Source organism: Hevea brasiliensis, chromosome 8 (genome assembly GCF_030052815.1).
Source record: "Hevea brasiliensis isolate MT/VB/25A 57/8 chromosome 8, ASM3005281v1, whole genome shotgun sequence".
Classification (NCBI taxonomy): domain Eukaryota; kingdom Viridiplantae; phylum Streptophyta; class Magnoliopsida; order Malpighiales; family Euphorbiaceae; genus Hevea; species Hevea brasiliensis.
The window spans coordinates 2,936,298-2,949,054 of NC_079500.1; the positions used below are offsets into that span (position 1 = coordinate 2,936,298).

The window sequence follows — 12,757 nt, forward strand, 5'->3', positions numbered from 1 at the left end:
TGCAAAGATCTATTTTTCCTTTCAACAACTCCATTTTGTTGTGGAGTTCTAGGAGCTGAAAATGTATGATAAATACCATTTTGAGAGCAGAAATTTTCAAACAAATTATTCTCAAATTCTTTTCCATGATCACTCCTCAAAGATGTAATGCAATATCCTTTTTCATTTTGAGTTCTTTTGCAAAAGGCTTCAAATATATCAAAGGTTTCATCTTTATGAGCAAGAAAGAAAGTCCATGTGAATCTTGAAAAATCATCAACAATTACAAATGCATATGCCTTGCCTCCTAGACTTCTAGGTGTGATTGGACCAAAAAGATCAAGATGCAACAATTCCAATGGTCTAGATGTAGTTACAACATTTTTTGATTTAAAAGATGATTTTGTATGCTTACCAAGTGCACAAGCTTTACATTGAAATTCTTTTTCAAATCTTAGCTTTGGAAGTCCTCTAACAAGGTTCTTTCTAGAGAGTTTAGCAAGAGTACTCATGCTAGCATGTCCTAATTTTCTATGCCATAACCATGCACTATCATGTGAAGTCATAAAGCATGTTTCACAATTTTCTTCAAGACTTGTTAAATCAAGTAGGTAAATATTATCTATTCTAGCACCAGCAAACATAACATTATTTCCATGAATCTCACAATGTGTAGAAGTAAACACCACTTTAAAACCATTATCACATAGTTGACTAACACTTAAAAGATTATACTTTAATCCTTGAACTAATGCAACATTCTCAATGCAAGGATTTTTACCAATAGTTCCACATCCAACAATTTTAGCTTTGCTTTTATCACCAAATTTCACATAACCTTCTTCTTTCAAGGTAAGAGAGGAAAACTTGCCTTTATTTCTGTCATGTGCCTAGAGCAGCCACTATCAATGTACCAATGTTCATTTCCAGATACTCCTTAGGCGGACACGAAATCGCTTAATCGTTCTTAGGTACCCAAGCAACTTTGGGTCCTTGGATGTTAGTAACATTAGGTAGGGTTCCTTTGGGCACCCATACTTTCTTTGCCTTAAAGGTTCCTTTCCTAATAGGACAAGCATTAATCATATGACCATTGTGATTGCAATAAAAGCATGTAATACTTGGTTGAGAAAAGGATGTAGCTTTAACAAAAAATTGTTTGTATTTTCCATACTTCATAAATCCATCATATCCAATTCCAGATTTTTCATTTGTAAATCTTTGATTCCCAAGAAGTATATCAAGTGTTTCTTTTCCTTTTGTAAATTTAGATAAATCTCTTGTCAAAGATTCAACAATTTCTTCAATAATTCTCAATTTCTCAAGAAGTTGTTCACATACTTCTTTTGATCTGTGAAGCTCATCATTAACTTCCTTAAATAATTTCATTTGAGATTTATAAAATTCATTTTCCTTTGAAACCATACTCAATGAAATATTTTCTGATCTTAAAGCACAATTTTCATGAACTAAAATTTTGCATTTCTTTTTAAAAGTTCTATACTTATCATATGTCTTCACAAATGCAAGTTCTAATTCATCAACATTAGAAAGTTCAAGATTTACCTCATTTTCACTATCTTCGATGTGTGAGCTTTCACCTTTTTCTTCAATTGCCATCATACAAGTGTTTGCAGCCTCTTTGTCACTTGTTTCATCATTTGATGAAGAATCACTGTCACTCCAAGTTCTTTGCCATTGCCTTTTTGCTTTTGTCCTTTCTGAACTTATTTTTCTTCTTCAAAGTAGGACATTTTGGCTTAATGTGGCCTGGTTTGTTACACTCATAACAAACTATTTCACTTGAATGATTTGGAGTCTTTGGAGCATATTTCTTTGTGAACTTCTTGTATTTGCTTCCACCTTTTCTAAATGCTCTTTTGAATCTTTTGACTATCATAGCCATATCTTCATCATCATCACTTGAAGCACTTGAATCATCACTTGAATTAGCTTTAAGAGCAACATTTTTCTTTTTCTCATCTACTTTTCGGATATGAAAGCTATCCCTTTCTTTTCTTTTGATCACCTTCATTCTCATCTTTCTTATAAATCATCTCATGTGCAATGAGAGAACCAATCAGCTCATCATAGGTGTATTTTCTGAAATCCTTGGTGTCTTGAATAACAGTAGTTTTTGCTTCCCACGTCTTTGGAAGAGACCTCAGAATTTTCTTTACAAGTTCTTGTTCTTCGAATCTCTTTCCAAGAGCTTTAAGTAGATTTACAAGGTCAGTAAATCTGGTGCTCATTTCAGCAATGGTTTCACCAGATTTCATCTCAAATAATTCATAATCACGGATGAGGAGGTTTGCCTTTGACTCTTTTACCACATCAGTTCCTTCATATGTGACTTCTAGTTTGTCCCATATTTCTTTTGCAGTTTGACATCCTGAAACACGGTTATACTCATTAATATCAAGAGCACAATGAAGAATATTAATAGCCTTAGCATTTGTAGAAATTTTCTTCCAATCATTATCATCAAATTCAACTTCAGCTTTAGGAATTTGTACAGTTCCTTCACTGGTTTTATAAGGAATATAAGGACCATCTTTAACTATTCTCCAAGCATCAATGTCAACAGATTGTATAAAGTTTCTCATTCTAGTTTTCCAAAAGGAGTAATTTGTGCCATTAAAAAGTGGTGGTCTAGTGATGGAATAACCTTCAGCTAAGGGGGCAGGTATACCAGCAGAATTTCTAGATGAACTAGCCATGTGTGTGGATCACTCTAAGGGTTTAATCCTCAAGCAAGAGAGACAAGCTCGATACCAAATTGATGTCCCAAAATATGTCCAAGAGGGGGTGAATTGGACTTTAAAAACAATTTTGGTTCTTGCTCAAAACCTTTGAAAATTGCCTAGGTTCAACTAAGTTAACTAATGTGAAAAATGAACAATATAGCTCTATTGACAAGTTGACTCAAGTTTGAAATTTGTATGCAATCGATATCGATATAATGCACTATATTAACATTCAAGAAATATATCGATGTCAATACGTTTTTAACATACCAACGAGCAGTATACCAAATATCTTAAGCGATAGATCAAACAACATACAGTTAAATCGGATATCGCAGATTTATCGAAAAGCGATTTAACGATAAACTAATTTTCTCGATCGATAAGTTTGTGACAAAGAAACAATATCAATTTTTATATCAGCAAAAGCATGTCATTCATAAAGTTAAATTGCAAAAATGTAAAGAGCAAGGGTTGAGAAAAAGAACACTGGAATTTTTATAGTGGTTCGGCTTTAACTAGCCTACATCCACTCTCTCAAAGATCACACTTTGAGTCTTCACTCCACTATTCTTCTCTTTTCAAGGCAAGAGACAAAGCCCTTTACAAATCTTCTCAACAAAGCTTTTACAAGTAGCTTCACACTTCTACCAAGTGTTATCCCAAACACTTATCACAACCAAGCTTCAATAGGTGCTTGAATGACCTCTCACAAATGATAATAATGTGTTTAAAAAACTCACTCTCACTCAATTACAACAGCAACTATAAAGAAGAGTTGAGTAAATAAGCCAATGATGAGCAATAAATCACTTTGAGCACTTTGAATGAAAGCTTTAAAGATTTTGAACAGTAGAGGGACTTTCATTGAGTGCAAAATGGCCAAAGGAAGGTGTATTTATAGCTTTGGAACGTTTGTTACCGTTGCAGAACCCATTTGAACGTTACAGATACGAATTTCAAGAAAATAGCCGTTATTTTGTCGTTTTCTGCGATGTTGTGCAGAGTTCAAACAGTTAGCGTACTTGAGAAAATAGCAAACCAGTTAGCATACTAAAATCAGTAGCAAACCAGTTAGCATACCATGAAAACTTTTACGCATAACTTTCAAAACTATAAAACTTTACACCAAATCATAGTCAAACACTTTTAGGCGAAGAATGATATTTAAAAAGAAAATCTTTTGAGGGATTAAAAATAAGCATCATTGACTTTTACTCCTCAATTCTTTTCACAAGAAATCCTAAGAAATAAAACTAACTTCTATACTAGATGTACCTTCAAATCTGATTTTCAATGCAGCCTTGGAAGGTAACCTTTTCTTCTTTTATCTCTTTTGCTTCGTCTTGTGTTATCCTTAGAATGTCATCTTTTCTTCATAAGGACCAATCCATTATAAAATCCTTTTGTCCTTCTTCTTTGAGATACACAACACTTAAAACAATGTTAGTTTGATTCTAGTTGAGTTTTGGTATCATCAAAATCTATGCTCCTTTGAGCTTGTGGGGTCAACACCTAGTGACGAGTTTTAAAACCGTGAGGGCTTCGGCCAGGAGCGGACAATATCACTAGTGGGCCGGGTCGTTACATTTGTGGTATCAGAGCCGCTCCGCGTGCAACCTTGAACGGTGGTGGGGCAAACCTCAGCGAGGACACTGAGTCCCATAAGGGGGGGTGGATTGTAACACCCTAGGCAAATCCCACATCGACAAAACACGGGAGAGATGCTGGGTTTATAAGTTGGAGGTTCGTAACCCCTAGTGACGCGTTTTAAAACCGTGAGGGCTTCGGCTCAGAGCGGACAATATCACTAGTGGGCCGGGCCATTACATTTGTGGTATCAGAGCTGCTCCGCGTGCAACCTTGAAGGATGGTGGGGCAAACCTCAGCGAGGACGCTGAGTCCCATAAGGGGGGTGGATTGTAACACCCTAGGCAAATCCCACATCGACAAAACACGGGAGAGATGCTGGGTTTATAAGTTGATGGTTCGTAACCCCTATTGACGCGTTTTAAAACCGTGAGGGCTTCGGCCCAGAGCGGACAATATCACTAGTGGGCCGGGTCGTTACATTTGTGGTATCAGAGCCGCTCCGTGTGCAACTTTGAACGATGGTGGGGCAAACCTCAGCGAGGACGCTGAGTCCCATAAGGGGGGTGGATTGTAACACCCTAGGCAAATCCCACATCGGGAAAACACGGGAGAGATGCTGGGTTTATAAGTTGGCGGTTCGTAACCACTAGTGACGCGTTTTAAAACCGTGAGGGCTTCGGCCCAGAGCGGACAATATCACTAGTGGGTCGGGTCGTTTACTAGTGATATTGTCAAACGACCCGGCCCACTAGTGATATTGTCCGCTCTGGGCCGAAGCCCTCACGGTTTTAAAACGCCTCACTAGGGGTTACGAATCACCAACTTATAAACCCATCATCTCTCCCGTGTTTTGCCGATGTGGGATTTGCCTAGGGTGTTACAATCCACCCCCCTTATGGGACTCAGCGTCCTCGCTGAGGTTTGCCCCACCATCGTTCAAGGTTGCACGCGGAGCGGCTCTTATACCACAAATGTAATGACCCGACCCACTAGTGATATTGTCCGTTCTGGGCTGAAGCCCTCACGGTTTTAAAACGCGTCAATAGTGGTTACGAACCGCCAACTTATAAGCCCAATATCTCTCCCGTGTTTTGCCGATGTGGGATTTGCCTAGGGTGTTACAGAATGTGCATAGCTTATGCACTAGCTTATGCAAGTTTTGCCCTATTTTGAAGTTCAGAAAAATATGTCATGCAGAAGTGCATAGGTCATGCACTCTGCTTATGCAGGTCTAGGCAACTTTTGAAATTTGGGGAGTGAAGTCATGCGGGAGTGCATAAGTCATGCACTCCCCTTATGCACCTTTCGGTAGATTTGGTTTTTCAGAGAATCGGGTCATGCAGAAGTGCATAGGTCATGCACTCTGCTTATGCGGACTTCGGCAGCTTTTAATTTTTGGAGAGTTCGGTCATGCAGAAGTGCATAAGTCATGCACTTTGCTTATGCACCCCTCGGCAGGTTTGGAATTTTTGGAGTTTGGTTATGCAGAAGTGCATAAGTCATGCACTCTGCTTATGCACCCCTCGGCAAGTTTGGAATTTTTGGTTTATGGTTATGCAGAAGTGCATAAGTCATGCACTCTGCTTATGCAAGTTTTGACAGATATAAAATTTGACAAAATGAGGTTATGCACAATTGCATAGGCTATGCACTCTCCTTATGCACTTGCAATAAAGGTGAAAAATGGCAAGAATTGTGGTTATGCAGGATTGCATAAGCTATGCAGTTGCTTATGCACAATTCAACAAGATTGAGATTGCAATGGAAAATGATTTGCAAGTGTGAAAAATACCCTAGGATGAAGAAATATAATTCTATGAAGCATAAACTATGAGAAATTTTCACCAAAAACACATCAATATATACAAAGTCCATCAAAATTTCATCACACAAGCATGTAGAAATGGATCCTACATAAAAAAACCTTTGTGAACCATGCCATTTTTTACTCAAATTCTGCAAATCAACATTTAGCACAATAAGAACTCAATAAAACCTGCATAAGATTGCATCTATTCACAAATGATGAAATGAACTCTCCAAGTTATGCCAAGAGAATGCAATATTGTCCACCTTGAATTCCACAACCCAAATAAGCTCATAACTGCAAAAATGGCTCACTTATATTAACATTAAAAGCACATATACTTAAAAGTTACACACCCAACCTCACCAAAAACACAAGCCATCTGCTGCAGACACCCTTTTTGCTGCAGATTTCATTTTTCCTCTGCATAAACCAGATAATGCTCCCGTGACAGTTATGCAAAGAAACCAATCGATTTTGGGAGAGTTTGAAGGATAAAATTTTCAAGTTAAGAATCACTCCCCAGCAGTTCACCAACCTTCCTCCATTGAAATACATCTACTAGGGACAAAATTCAACAATGTCAAAAATTGAATTTGGGGAGATTCAAGATAAAAACAAAAACAATGAAAATAAAAGTAAATCAACAAAAAGGAAAATAAAAGAGCTTGGGATGCCTCCCAAGAGGGCTAATTTATAGTTCTTAGCTGGACCTTTCATGAATTTCACTGAAAAGAGGTGAGGGATTGGAGAGCTTGTAACAGCTTGCTCCCTTTATTGGGTCTCCAGTTATGTAATGCTTCAATCTATGCCCATTGACCTTAAAATTCCCAGATTTTTCACTCCAAATTTCAATTGCTCCATAAGGGAAAACCTTAGAAACTCTATATGGACCAGTCCACCTTGATTTAAGTTTTCCAGGGAACAATTTCAATCTTGAGTTGAACAACAAAACTAAATCACCTTCTTTGAATTCCTTTTTCCTAAGATGCTTATCATGCCAAACTTTAGTTCTTTCTTTGTAAATACGGGCATTTTCATAAGCATCCATCCTTAATTCTTCAAGCTCATTAAGCTGCAATAGTCTCTTTTCACCAGCTTGCTTAAGATCAAAATTCAAGGTCTGAATGGCCCAATATGCTCTATGTTCTAGCTCCACAGGTAAATGACAAGACTTACCATACACCAACCTAAATGGAGTAGTTCCTATAGGGGTTTTGTAGGTAGTCCTATATGCCCATAAAGCATCATCTAGTTTGATAGACCAATCTTTCCGAGAATTGTTCACTGTTTTCTCCAAGATATGTTTGAGCTCTCTGTTAGAAATTTCAACTTGTCCTGAAGTTTGAGGGTGGTATGGGGTAGCTATCTTGTGCACTACACCATACTTCCTCATTAAACTCTCAAATTGCTTATTGCAAAAATGGGAACCCCCATCACTAATTACAATCCTAGGAGCTCCGAATCTGCTCAAGACAAATTTCTTTAAGAATTTAACTACCACCCTAGCATCATTAGTTGGAGTTGCAATAGCTTCCACCCACTTTGACACATAGTCAACTCCAACTAGAATGTATTTATTACCAAATGAAGGAGGGAATGGCCCCATAAAATCTATTCCCCAGACATCAAATAATTCCACTTCAAGAATACCATTTAGGGGCATTTGATCTCTTTTTGACAAGTTTCCACTCCTTTGACATTTATCACATTCTAACACAAACTTCCTCACATCCTTAAAAAGATTTGGCCAAAAGAAACCAGCTTGCAAAATTTTACTAGTTGTTTTAGAGATTCCAAAATGCCCTCCATAATCAGAAGCATGGCAATGATGCATAATACTCTGTGTCTCTTCATCAGGAATACATCTCCTTATTAAACCATCACAACATCTCCTAAAGAGTAAAGGATCATCCCATCTATAAAACTTCACCTCATGCAAAAACTTTTTCTTTTGTTGCCATGTCATTCCTAGAGGTAAAACTCCACAAGATAGATAATTCACAAAGTCTGCATACCAAGGTAGTTTAGCAACAAGAGAAAAGAGTTGTTCATCCAAGAAAAACTCATCAATAGGGATTTCATCTAATTCTTCATCATCCAATTTCAGCCTACTAAGATTATCAGCAACTACATTTTTAGCTCCCTTCTTATCTCTAATCTCCAAGTCAAACTCTTGTAGCATTAGAATCCACCTAATGAGCCTAGGTTTAGCCTCCTTTTTACGGAGTAAATACCTGATGGCCGCATGATCTGAAAATATAACCACCTTTGAGTCAATAATGTAAGTCTGAACTTTTCCAATGCAAAGACAATTGCTAAAAATTCCTTTTCAGTTGTTGCATAATTTGTTTGAGCCTCATCCAGTGTTCTACTAGCATAATAAATAGCATAAGCCTTTTTGTCCTTTCTTTGACCAAGAACAGCTCCAATTGCATAGTTGCTAGCATCACACATAATTTCAAAAGGTAGGCTCCAATCAGGTGGTTGCATGATAGGTGCAGTGATAAGAGCTTGCTTCAACCTACAAAAGGCATCCAAACACTCTTGGTCAAATACAAATGGTGTGTCATTACTTAACAAATTAGACAAAGGTTTGGTTATTTTAGAAAAATCCTTGATAAAGCGTCTGTAGAACCCGGCATGTCCTAGGAAACTTTGAATTCCCTTGACATTGGTAGGAGGAGCCATCTTCTCTATCACTTCAACCTTGGCTTTATCAACCTCTATTCCTCTGTTAGATACTAAATGTCCAAGCACTATCCCTTCCTGGACCATGAAATGACACTTTTCCCAGTTTAACACAAGGTCAGTATCCGCACATCTCTGTAAAACTTTAGAAAGGTTAGCCAAGCATATGTCAAATGAAGATCCATATACAGAAAAGTCATCCATAAAAACCTCCATTATATCTTCAATGAAATCTGAGAAGATTGCCATCATGCACCTTTGAAAAGTGGCTGGTGCATTGCACAACCCAAATGGCATCCTTCTATAAGCAAAGGTTCCATATGGACAAGTGAAAGTGGTTTTCTCTTGATCATTTGGATGGATAGGGATTTGAAAAAAACCTGAGTATCCATATAAATAGCAAAAATAAGAATGCCTAGCCAATCTTTCTAACATTTGATCAATGAAGGGAAGTGGAAAATGATCTTTTCTAGTGGCAATATTTAGTTTTCTGTAATCTATGCACATTCGCCAACTAGTCACTGTTCTGGTGGGAATTAATTCATTATTTTCATTTTTGACAACTGTTATTCCACCCTTTTTTGGGACAACATGTACTGGGCTCATCCAAGTACTGTCTGAGATGGGATATATGATCCCTGCATCAAGCAACTTCAAAATTTCCTTTTTAACAACTTCTTTCATATTTGGGTTCAACCTCCTCTGATGTTCAATAGATGGCTTACAATTTTCTTCCAAAATAATTCTATGCATGCAAAAGTGTGGGCTTATTCCCTTAATGTCATCTATGGTGTATCCTAAAACTTTTCTGAATTGCCTTAACACTCTTAACAACTTATCAGCCTCTAAGGTACTCAAGTTTGCATTTACAATTACTGGATAAGTGTTATTGGTGCCAAGAAATTCATACCTGAGCTGAGAAGGAAGTTGCTTAAGTTCTACCTTAGGTGCATCTTCTTCCTTGAATGATGGTTGCTTAGATTCGACTTTTTCCTTTTGTGTGAGTTGAAAAACTGGAGCAGAAATGAATGGTGGACTTCCCTCTAGATGTTGAGCATATGCAGCCACATGAGGGTTGTCATAGTTTATGCCTCCTCCATGAATCAAACAATTTTCAAGTGGATCTTCTGGATATTTCTTTCTGAAGTGTTCTTTAACCAGCTCATCAATGATATCAACCCTCAAGCAAGTATCAGCTTCAGAATGATGCTTCTTCATAGTGTTATTAATATTGAAAACCAATTGCTCTTCACCAACTCTAAGAGTCAATTTTTCTCCCTTAACATCAATCAATGCTCCTGCTGTAGCGAGAAAGGGTCGTCCCAAGATAATTGGAATATTAGAATCTTCCTCCATGTCCAAGATGACAAAGTCAACAGGTATATAGAACTTTCCAACCTTCAGAGGCACATTCTCCAAAATCCCTTCAGGATACTTAATTGATCTGTCAGCTAGCTGAAGAGAAATGTGGGTTGGCTTAAGATCTCCCATATTGAGCTTCTCATAAATGGAGAGGGGCATGAGGCTTACACTAGCCCCTAAATCACATAAAGCTTTTGTAGAACATGACTCCCCAATGTGGCATGGAATTGAAAAACTCCCTGGATCCTTGAGCTTTGGAGGAAGTTTACTTTGGAGGATAGCACTACATTCTTCTATCAAAGCTACAGTTTCATGGCCTTCAATTCTTCTCTTGTTTGAGAGAATTTCTTTTAAGAATTTCGCATAAGAGGGCATTTGTGAAAGAGCATCAACAAAAGGCACATTTATGTATAGCTTCTTCAAAACCTCTAAGAACTTCCCAAATTGCTTATCAAGCTTGGCTTTGTGAAATCTTTGTGGAAAGGGAAGCTGTGGCTTATAAGGCTCTGGAGGTATGTATTTCTCTTCTTTCTCTTCAACCTCCTCTTTACATTTTTCTGCACTCTCTTGTTTTTCACTCTCATCAGTTTCTTTCTCATTTTCTCTCTTTTCACTATTTTCACTTTTCTCATTTTTTTCACTCTTCTCATTATTTACAACTTTCCCACTTCTTAAAGTAATAGCTTGACACTGCTCTCTTGGGTTTTCTGGTTGACTTGGAAGTTTTCCAAAAGACTTGGTACCTGAGGAAGATGCTTGTTGTGCAATTTGATTTTCCAGCATTCTGTTATGTGTTTGCATCTGTTCTAGCCTTGCTTTCATCTCTCTCATCTCCTCATCATGCTTAGTTTGGTTAGCAAGAATCTGTTGTAATAAAGCTTCTGTGGTGGGACTTTGTTCTTGCTGTTTTGGTGGAGGGTTCATATTTTTCTGCTGAAAATTAGGCAATGGTTGCCTATTTTGCTGATATGGAATTCCTTGTTGCTGTTGTGGTTGAAAATTCTGATTTGAAACTTGACTTTGCTGATTTCCCCATGAAAAGCTGGGATGATTCCTCCAAGTTGGATTATAGGTTTGAGAGTAAGGATTCCCCATTTGCTTGTTTCCATAATTACCAACATATGCAGCTTGCTCTCCATAGTCTACTCCACAGCTGGTAGTTCCCTCTGCATAAGCCACTTGTTGTGAACTTCCAGATGATGATGATGAACTAACCAACATACTCAAATCTTCCATCTTCTTAGCCAAGACATTTGTAAGTGCATCAAACTTTGCATTAATCATGTTGAACGGATCAAGATCATACATTCCAGCAGCTTGCCTTTTTTGAGTTGGAGCTGGTCCTCTTGGACTACTCCAAAGATGAGTATTCTTTGCAATTTTCTCCAATAGCTCATAAGCTTCATCTTCATGCTTCATAATAAATTCTCCTCCTGTTTGAGCATCAATAATCCCTCTAATTGCAGGAGTAACATTTGTGTAAAAATTCTGATTTATCATCCATTTTGGAATGGCATGATGTGGGCATTGTCTCTCTAATTCCTTCCATCTCATCCATGACTCATATAGAGTTTCATCTTCTCTTGGTCTGAAAGCTGTCATTTGATTCCTCAATTCTTGAGTTTTTCCAGGTGGAAAATATTGTGCAAGAAATGCATCAGTGAGTTGCTCCCAATTTGTAATGGAGTTGTGAGGTAAAGAATCAAGCCAATCCAATGCTCTATCTTTCAAAGAGAATGGGAATAGCTTTAATCTTGCTGCATCATCAGACACTCCAGGTTGTTTTTGCATATCACAAATCATAGCAAACTTCTTCAGATGTGTGTGTGGATTTTCAGAAGGATGTCCTCCGAATTGGGAATTTTGAATCATTTGAAGAACTCCAAAATCCATCTTGTAACTATTTGCATCAATTCTTGGTCTTGCTATGCTCTCTCTCAAGTCATCAAAACGAGGAAAAGCATGATCCATCATACTTCCCCTAGGCACATTAGCATTAACAACCTCTTCACCTTGGGCTACATTTTCATTGTTTTGATCATTTCCAGCATTAACACCAATTCTCATTCTTTCATCAGCCATGACTTCTTCTAATTCAATTTCTCTCAATGCTTCTTTTCTTCTTCTGGTTTCTTTCTTGTTGGCTTTACAAAATTTCTCAATTTCAGGATTGAACAATAAGGATGTGTCACTTGTGCTTCTAGCTCTTCTCATAAAAGATTAAAAGTACCTGAAAAAGAACAAACAAACACAAAATGAAAAGATAACAAAAATAAAACTAAAAACAACTAAAATAATCAAGAATTCAATCTTAAACAAACAACTCCCCGGCAACGGCGCCAAAAACTTGATGTGGCCCAACCGCAAGTGCACGGGTCGTACAAGTAATACAGTAAAGATATCGTTCCCACGAGGAGTTGTGTTAATGATTGAATTTTTGATATAAAAAGTTGACTAAATTGAACTAATTTCAAAATTAAAACAATAGATTGAATGGGTATTGGAGTATGAAATCTATATGTGCAAAATTAATAATCTATCTAACAATGTATTAATTAAACTAAAATTGCATCAAATT

General features: G+C 37.4%; 1 non-coding gene across 1 annotated transcript; it reads left to right on the forward strand.

Moving 5' to 3' along the window:
• Positions 1-11,689: 11,689 nt before the first annotated feature.
• On the forward strand, positions 11,690-11,796 carry LOC131182640 (small nucleolar RNA R71). The gene has a single exon (XR_009150902.1). It is a non-coding gene; the product is annotated as a small nucleolar RNA R71 (small nucleolar RNA).
• The last annotated feature ends 961 nt before the right edge of the window (positions 11,797-12,757 follow it).